The following is a 9,588-nucleotide window of genomic DNA, read 5'->3' on the forward strand; positions in this document are numbered from 1 at the left end:
TTACACAGAGGCAGAGGAAGAAGTCTCAAACAGGGGATTTTGATAAGTGGTCTTCATCTTACTTTTTGATTAAACTGGAGTGTTCTTGTTTTTTTTTCATTATAAGAAAGAATAAAAATCTTAAATAAAGGATATTAACGCACACAAAATTTTAATCCAGTAATACAGACACTCACACTCACTGGACAGAGATCCAATAAAAGAGCTGTTTAGATTTTAAGTGACGTTGTTCTGCAGGGCATCATACTCAGGAGCGTTTCTCAAATTTGGGCACCATCATTTATCAACAAAATAGGACTTAAATATTACTGTAGGTATATATAGAATGATGCAACGCACAATGATGACCATATCGTTGAATTCATTCCTCTTTTGAGCAGTCTGAATGACTCATAACTGAGCATTATTATCTATCAATAAAAAGTAAACTTCATGTTTTTTACGTTACTTGTGTTTTTTTTCATTCCACAAAGTAAATACCTTAAAAACCCTTCATGTGACAAAGCATTTTGTTAATGTTTTATGGTGCGTAATTAATTCTTATTCAATGGATCTGTCCTGATACAGCATGTACATGTACACACATTAGTACATTAGTACATAACTTTAAAAAAAACCTCTCTATGAAAATGTAAAAATAAAAATAAAGGCATCATGTAATTAAGAATCTGACACACTGATACAATAATGAACACAAAAAAAAAAGGTCTTTGAATGTATAAATCTAGAATCTAGAGCATTGTTATTAGATGTTACAAATTACATGATGGTGTCGCATTCACACCCAACACTGTTTTACCAAACTAGGGCTGAGCAATATGGCGTTTTTTTAATATCTCAACATTTTTAGGCCATACCACGACACATGATATATATCTCGGTATTTTGCCTAAGCCTTGATTTAACACTTGATACATATAATCACACCAGTATGTTGATTCTATGTGTCTACATTAAAATATTATTGTTCATACTGCATTAATATATGTTCATTTTAAACTTTCATTCAAAGAAGGAAAACACAACTAAAAAAAAAAAAAATCACTATTTATTTCATACGGTGTTGATCTGGAAATGTTTGCTTCGGCATTTTGATGGTGTGGGCGTGTGGGACCAAATGGAGATGTTGTTATGCGGAGTAAGCACTCTTCATTGTCTAGCAGTTGACTTTTGAAATTATGCTACATATTAGCAATAATGCTACTTTTTATAGCAACCCTTTTGCCCTACACTTGACAAATTATGGTTGTCTGTTCGGCATATTCCCACTTGAAGCCAAACCACCGCCAGACGATGGACCCCCTGCTGTTTTTCTTGGGAATTAATTCTTCCTTCATTTGTTACCAGATTCGGACCTTCTTTCTCTCGTATTACCACTCGCACGGCTCAGCTAGCACCACAGCTAACGTTACCCATGCCGCTACCTCTATGCTCCGCGAGGGCGTATATGTATGTGACGTATGTAAGAAGGTGCGCTTACTGTCTGTGAGAAGGAGAGACAAGAAAGTGCGAGGAGAGCCTGTAGTGTAATGCCAGCAGCTAAAAGCAACTGCATGAGAACGTATAACCGAATATCACTATACAGTATTGTCATTTTCTATATCACACAAAGACAAACCCGCGATAACGAGTACATTGATATATCGCCCACCCCTATACCAAACATAATGAATAATCATGATTAGTAATCTTTATTTCAATATTGATAAAAATAATGTTAATTACGATGAGATGGCGACTTGTCCAGGGTGTACCCCGCCTTCCGCCCGATTGTAGCCGAGATAGGCGCCAGCGTCCCCCGCGTCCCCAAAAGGGAATAAGCGGTAGAAAATGGATGGATGGATAATGTTAAATATTATTTTTCCCATAACCATCCAGTCCTATGTTTAAAACTGAACCTCTTATAAGAGCACTATTTTTATGTATACGGACAAAAAGTGCAGTTAAATCTTTTGCCAAAAGAGTGCCGTCTCGCGAATGTTTCTCATTCATTTTTATTTATTTACAGTATTATTTTGATTGTGCCATATTACTTTGTTTATAATGCTTGTGTTGATTTAATGTGCACATTCAACATTCTCCTTGAGGTATATATATACATTTTGAATGTTTTTGCGTTTGAAAAAATACAATTTGGTTAAAGGATTTCAGTATAATCTATGATCTTTCACAGTATCATGTTCTCATATGTTCTCATAGTCATCAGTATCATCAGTATCACAGTATCACGTTCTCATAGTCATTATTGTCACCGATGTCCCACTGGGTGTGAGTTTTCCTTGCCCGAGGATGTCGTAGTGGTTTGTGCAGCCCTTTGAGACACTAGTGATTTAGGGCTATATAAGTAAACATTGATTGATTGATTGATTGATATAAGTAGTTTTTGAAAATTTTGAGCACATTAAAATTACAGCAGTATCAATGATAGCCGTGATAAGAAATGTTCATACCGTGACATCCCTATAATGTACAATTGTACTGTAATTCTTTCGTTGAATAAAACGATAAATACACCCCAACGTCAATTTTTTTCTGACATTTTCAACTATTTAAGACATTGCATAATTAACGTTAATCGGTACAAACAACATGGGCGTAGCCATTTTGGAAGCGTGTATCAAAGGTTAACTGACAATGAGGACAGCAGAGTTTTCTGAGATTTTCCGAGAAGCCGTATTTTTAGCTTTTTTTCCCGCCTTTAGCATGGTTTAGCATAACGGTAACACCTTTGTTCAGCGGGAGTCCTATTGTGTTGTAAAAAGTGTCATTAAATTGTTTTCCAACATTAGAAATAGAATGAACGGACGGTACACGCGTCCGTGTACCTCCCGTTCATTCGATTTCGAATTCTCAAATGTAAATCAAAAAAACAATTTTTTTTTTCGTTTTTTTTTTCTGAAACAAAAGTTGGACAACTATTTAATGACACTTTTTTAAAACGACAATTGGACTCCTGCTGAACAAAGGTGTTAACATAATGCTAAAAACATGCTAAACGGAAAGGAAAAGCTAAAATACTGCTTCCGGTTCAATTTGTCATCACACATGGAATAGGTGGTAGAAAAATGGATGGATGGATGGAAATTAAATTAAATTGACCAAATCCTACACTGAAGGACCTCACTGGATTGTGTTTGAAAACTGTATGATTGTATTTTCAAAATGATTATACCTTTGTATTCTTGCTTCTGAACCTGAGGGTCGATTCTGGGCCCCTGTACACACCAGATTAATCATTAAAAAAAAAAAAAGGAGTAATTCCAATGAAACACAATCATTCCAGCAGTAGTTTTAAAGCCACACATGCGAGCATTGGTAGCATATTAATGTTCTTAGTTTGTGACATAAATATGTGGGATTAGAGGGGTTTTCACTTACCTTCCAGAAGAAGTAGAAGGTGGGAGAGAGACAACAACATGACAACAATCCTCCTCACTGTCCACATGAAACTCATGTCAGAGTCCGAGCATGTCACTGCAGGTCTCAGGAGGACATTTGGAGCTCGCCGTGGCACCAACATGTGGATCAGGTTCGAGTCCAGAAGAGGACTGTAACCTGCTGGTGACGACACTCAGTCCACTCCCACTCAGCCCAGGTAAAGTTATTTGACACTTCCACTCGATTTCACCAACAAACGTCCCCTAACTGTTAAGATTTTAAGCCCCACAAGAATGTGTCGTCGAGAGTATACGTGAAGGCATGGCGGCCATTATTACCGCTGTCGTCAATTAAAAGCCGTCGTCAAGTGACTATAGACAGGTGTCTGAACCCCGCGGCTCTTCTGCCTCCTTGTTGTGGCTCAGTCATTTTGTTTGTTTTTTAACACCGGAGTGAGAAAAGTTAGTACTTTTAAAAAGAGTTTTATAATTTCCGACTGTCTGTGAGGACGTAAATGCGCACAGGCGAGGAAGTCCCAAGGCAATTAAAACGGACTGATTGTAGCTGAGATAGGCGCCAGCGCCCCCCGCGACCCCGAAAGGGAATAAGCGGTAGAAATGGATGGATGGATGGAAGAGTTTCATTTCACATGGACAGAATGGTTTTCCTGTAAAATAAAAAGGTGAAAACTTTTAAAAGTTTTACGTTTTGCACTTTTATATTATAATTATTTAGTGGAAGAGGCGGCAAAATGTTTATTTAAACAAATATTTGTCCTTTAAGAATAAAATACAAATAATAATACAGTTTATTAGAGTTATAGTATTATTATTTTTTTTAAATTAACTAGCTAACTAAACTTCATTTTTATTTTGAGAGCTTTTAATACTTTGGATAAGGTGAATCTAAACTTTTCGCACCTACGGCCGCATATTAAAAAGTCTACATTTAAAAAAAAAATTAAACATTAAAATGTTTTTATTTGAAAAATGCTTTAAATATATATTATACACATTTAAAGACAACCCTTTGTCCATCCATCAATCTTCTTCCACTTATCCGAGGTCGGGTCGCGGGGGCAGCAGCCTAAGCTGGGAGGCCCAGACTTCCCTCTCCCCAGCCACTTCGTCCAGCTCTTCCCGGGGGATCCCAAGGCAGTCCCAGGCCAGCCGGGAGACATAGTCTTCCCAAAGTGTCCTGGGTCTTCCCCGTGGCCTCCTAACGGTTGGACTTGCCCTAAACACCTCCCTAGGGGGGCGTTCAGGTGGCATCCTGACCAGATGCCCGAACCACCTATTCTGTCTCCTCTCGACATGGAGGAGCAGCGGCTTTACTTTGAGTTCCTCCCGGATGTACTTAGGAGTCTTGTTCACAACCCTTTGTGTTACAGGTTACTATTTTTCTCATTATTAATTACTAGTTTAAAAATGTCATCTTTTTGTCATTACATTCTGAATTTTTGCTTTTATTTTTCTACATTTTTTATTGCTTTTAATTATTTTACTTCTTTCCTTTTTTTATGGTTTTAAACACCATTTTTGTGTACTTTATATGAGTTTGTCCTGGTGTTGCTGTTGTGGCTATATTGTTATTCATGCCACTATCTCTATGTACTTTAGGGTTTACAATTAATAAATAACTCTGTATTGTATTGTTTATGCTATGTGATACGTTATTATTTGAAATACACAACTTTTAAAATGTTAGCAGACACATTAAGTGTAGTTGCAGAAAGTATTGGATCGGTATCGCCGATACCAACCAGAACTGTACTGGGTATCGGTCGGATCAGAAAAAAAAATCAGTGGTATTGCACATCACTATTGTGTGCGATACTGCACTTTTTGTATCGATGTGATACCAACTAAATACAGAAATTACCTTACATTTAGTGCTGTCAAACAATTATATTTTTGAACTACATTAATTAGAGGGTTGGTGCGGACTAGTTTTGATTAATGAAAATTAAACATCATTAATGTTTTACTCCTGCGATGAGGTGTTGACTTGTCCGGGGTGTACACCGCTTTCCGCCCGAATGCAGCTGAGATAGGCTCCAGCAACCCCCCAAGCCCAAAAGGGACAAGTGGTAGAAAAGGGATGGATGGACGGATTAATGTTTTACTCTATTAATGGTATTTCATTTTGCATGAACAAAGAGAATCAGAAAAAAGGGAATACTGTATATATATGCACGATAAATATTTATTAAACAGCTTTAACATCAGCTTCATGTTGTCAAAACATTGGGGAAAAAGTGTGTATTTCTTAACAACCATTTATGCACATTAAATACCCAGTAGGTGGCAAATGTACTACATACAAACCCGTTTCCATATGAGTTGGGAAATTGTGTTAGATGTAAATATAAACGAAATACGATGATTTGCTAATCATTTTCAATCCATATTCAGTTGTGTATGCTATAAAGACAACATATTTGATGTTCAAACTGATAAACTTTTTTTTTTTTCCAAATAATCATTAACTTTAGAATTTGATGCCAGCAACACGTGACAAAGAAGTTGGGAAAGGTGGCAATAAATACTGATGAAGTTGAGGAATGCTCATCAAACACTTATTTGTAACATCCCACAGGTGTGCAAGCTAATTGGTGACAGGTGGATGCCACGATTGGGTATAAAACAGCTTCCCAAAAAATGCTCAGTCTTTAACAAGAAAGGATGGGGCGAGGTACACTCCTTTATCCACAACTGCGTGAGCAAATAGTCAAACAGTTTAAGAACAACAATTCTCAAAGTGCAATTGCAAGAAATTTAGGGATTTCAACATCCACAGTCCATAATATCATCAAAAGGTTCAGAGAATCTGGAGAAATCAAACCACGTAAGCGGCATGGCCGGAAACCAACATTGAATGACCATGACTTTCGATCCCTCAGGCGGCACTGTATCAAAAACTGACATCAGTGTGTAAAGGATATCACCACATGGGCTCAGGAACACTTCAGAAAACCACTGTCACTAAATACAGTTTGTCGCTACATCTGTAAGTGCAAGTTAAAGCTCTACTATGCAAAGCGAAAGCCATTCATCAACAACATCCAGTAACGCCACCGGCTTCTCTGGGCCCGAGATCATCTAAGATGGACTGATGCAAAGTGGAAAAGTGTTCTGTGGTCTGACGAGTCCACATTTCAAATTGTTTTTGTAAATATTCGACATCGTGTTATCCGGACCAAAGGGGAAGCGAACCATCCAGACTGTTATCGACGCAAAATTCAAAAGCCAGCATCTGTGATGGTATGGGGGTGTATTAGTGCCCAAGGCATGGGTAACTTACACATCTGTGAAGGCACCATTAATGCTGAAAGGTACATACAGGTTTTGGAACAACAAATGCTGCCATCCAAGCGCCCACTTTTTCATGGACGCCCCTGCTTATTTCAGCAAGACAATGCCAAGCCACATTCAGCACATTTTACAACAGCGTGGCTTTGTAAAAAAAAGAGTGCGGGTACTTTCCTGGCCCGCCTGCAGTCCAGACCTGTCTCCCATCGAAAATGTGTGGCGCATTCTGAAGTGTAAAATACGACAGCGGACTGTTGAACGACTGAAGCTCTACACAAAACAAGAATGGGAAATAATTCCACTTTCAAAGCTTCAACAATTAGTTTCCTCAGTTCCCAAAGGTTTATTGAGTGTTGTTAAAAGAAAAGTTGATGTAACACAGTGGTGAACATGCCCTTTCCCAACTACTTTGGCACGTGTTGCAGCCATGAAATTCTAAGTTAATTATTATTTGAAAAAAAAAAAATAAAGTTTATGAGTTTGAATATCAAATATCTTGTCTTTGTAGTGCATTTAATTGAATATGGGTTGAAAAGGATTTGCAAATCATTGTATTCCATTTATATTTACATCTAACACAATTTCCCAACTCATATGGAAACGGGGTTTGTATATCAGTGATGTACTCCATCAAATAATGATAATAGTAATGGATTAGATTTATGTAGTGCTTTTCTAGACATTCAAAGTGCTTCACATATACCAGTGATGTACTACATATATCAGTGATGTGCAACATACACCAGTGATGTCCAAAGTGCGGCTCTTGGGCATTCTAAAAATACTACTACTAGGGAAATAAAAATAACAAGTTGAAATGCGAAATAGTCAATGCTAATAATAACACAAATTGGACATGCTGTTTGTTTGTTTTTTTTTTAATTTACATTTTGTGTGGAAATATTTCAAAATGGCCCCCGCACCCTTAGATTTTTCAGTGTGCTGCCCTGAGTAGAAGTAATTTGAACTCCTCTGACATATGCGATATGCATGTGTGTGAACAGAGACGATGGAGAAAAACACATCCATAAAAGTTTTGGTTTTATGTAAATGTACTTTATTTAGAAGGTCTGTACATATTTTAGAACCCGTTGTTTGACATTTGAAAAGGCAAATCAAGGAAAAGCGGTTCAGCAGAGTTATGTGATTCATACATGCTTACTGCATTGATAAGATGAGTAAATATCTAAAAAAACATTTAAAGGAGAACTGCTCTTTTTGGGGAATTGTGCCTATTGTTCACATTCGTTATTAAAAACATGATGACCGATGGATTTATTTTTGCATTCCAAATATCAAATACATTTGGTCAAAAGTCACCTTACAATGGAGCCTATGGAAGCTGATCAATTCTATTTATAAAGTACCTAAAAAACATCCAAATACCTTCTTTAGGGTTTTATATGTCACAGCCTGGGCGCAGTCATCTGTGCGCTGCGCGCATCCCCAATAGCTTGCTGGCGCGCGAGACTCCAACTGTAGCAAGCAGCTGCATTCAATCAATCATCAGCAATCAACACACCTGTCACTGAGAGGATATGCCTTCATAGGCCAGTGCAAACCTGCATCCTGTACCAGATCGTAGTTACCTGTCTTGTACAGTAAGCCAAACCTGTCAAGCTCTAATAATCTTTGTGTCGTGTCGTTCCAGCAGCATTACCTCCATTCCTGCGTTACAAGCTGTGTGTTTCGTCTCCCCGTATTCCCTCTGGTTCCCAGGCTCCCTCTTGGATCTCGACCTCTCGCCTGGACACGGATTCTGATGCCTCGCTATTGCCCCGACTACCTGCCTGTCTCACGGACCTTTGAGCCTGCCTTTCCCCTTTGGGACTTCCGTCTCTTGCTCAACACTCTGGTAACACACAACAGTTAATTCACACACATAATCGACACATACACATTTAGAGTAGTTTCACACTCCATACTTTTGTAAATATATATATATATATATATGGGCAGCACGGTGGAACAGGGCTTAGTGCATGTGCGTCATAATACAAAGGTCCTGAGTAGTCTTGAGTTCAATCCAGGGCTCGGGATCGTTTTGTGTGGAGTTTGCATGTTCTCCCCGTGACTGCGTGGGTTCCCTCCGGGTACTCCGACTTCTCCCACCTCCAAAGACCTGCACCTGGGGATAGGTTGATTGGCAACACTAAATTGGCCCTTCTTATGAATAATGTCTGTCTATCTGTGTTGTCCCTGCAATGAGGTGGCGACTTGTCCAGGGTGTACGACGGCTTCCACCGAATGCAGCTGAGATAGGCACCCCCTGCGACCCCAAAAAGAAAATGAATGCATATATATATATATATATATATATATATATATATATATATATATATATATATATATATATATATAAATAGAGCTAAACAACATCCCTGTTGTCTGTGCCGTCTTCTTCCCCTGTACAACCGCAACATTATATACATGATGTAAGTATATATATAATGTAGCAACGAGCACATTTATAATAACATTTATTATTTATGTATTTTGATCATTTTAATCATACACCACACATTGATTTAAAAAACGCATCACAACATTTGCCTTTTTTTTTTCTTCTTCACTGATTATTACTCACTGCATACTTTATGAAAGCCAACAAACATAATACAACATCACTTACTGAATAAGGTCTGCTGTCATTACGATGCCAACTGCTAGGATGTTCATATATTCCCATTTGAATGAAGAATGTCTGATAATCCTTGCAAAGAAACAGGCGGGGGTGGTGGCAAGCGCTTTTCGTATCGTTCTCGCCAGTTTCTGGTCCTAAATGGCTGTCAAAGTGTCCCAACTTGTCAGATTATTTCCTCAGCATTCCACTTTTCAGGTGAGATGAATGATTTATGATCAAGAATAAACTTACAGGGAGCATCGAAGCACGGAACAG

Source organism: Nerophis ophidion, linkage group LG03 (assembly GCF_033978795.1).
Source record: "Nerophis ophidion isolate RoL-2023_Sa linkage group LG03, RoL_Noph_v1.0, whole genome shotgun sequence".
NCBI classification, from domain to species: Eukaryota; Metazoa; Chordata; class Actinopteri; order Syngnathiformes; family Syngnathidae; genus Nerophis; species Nerophis ophidion.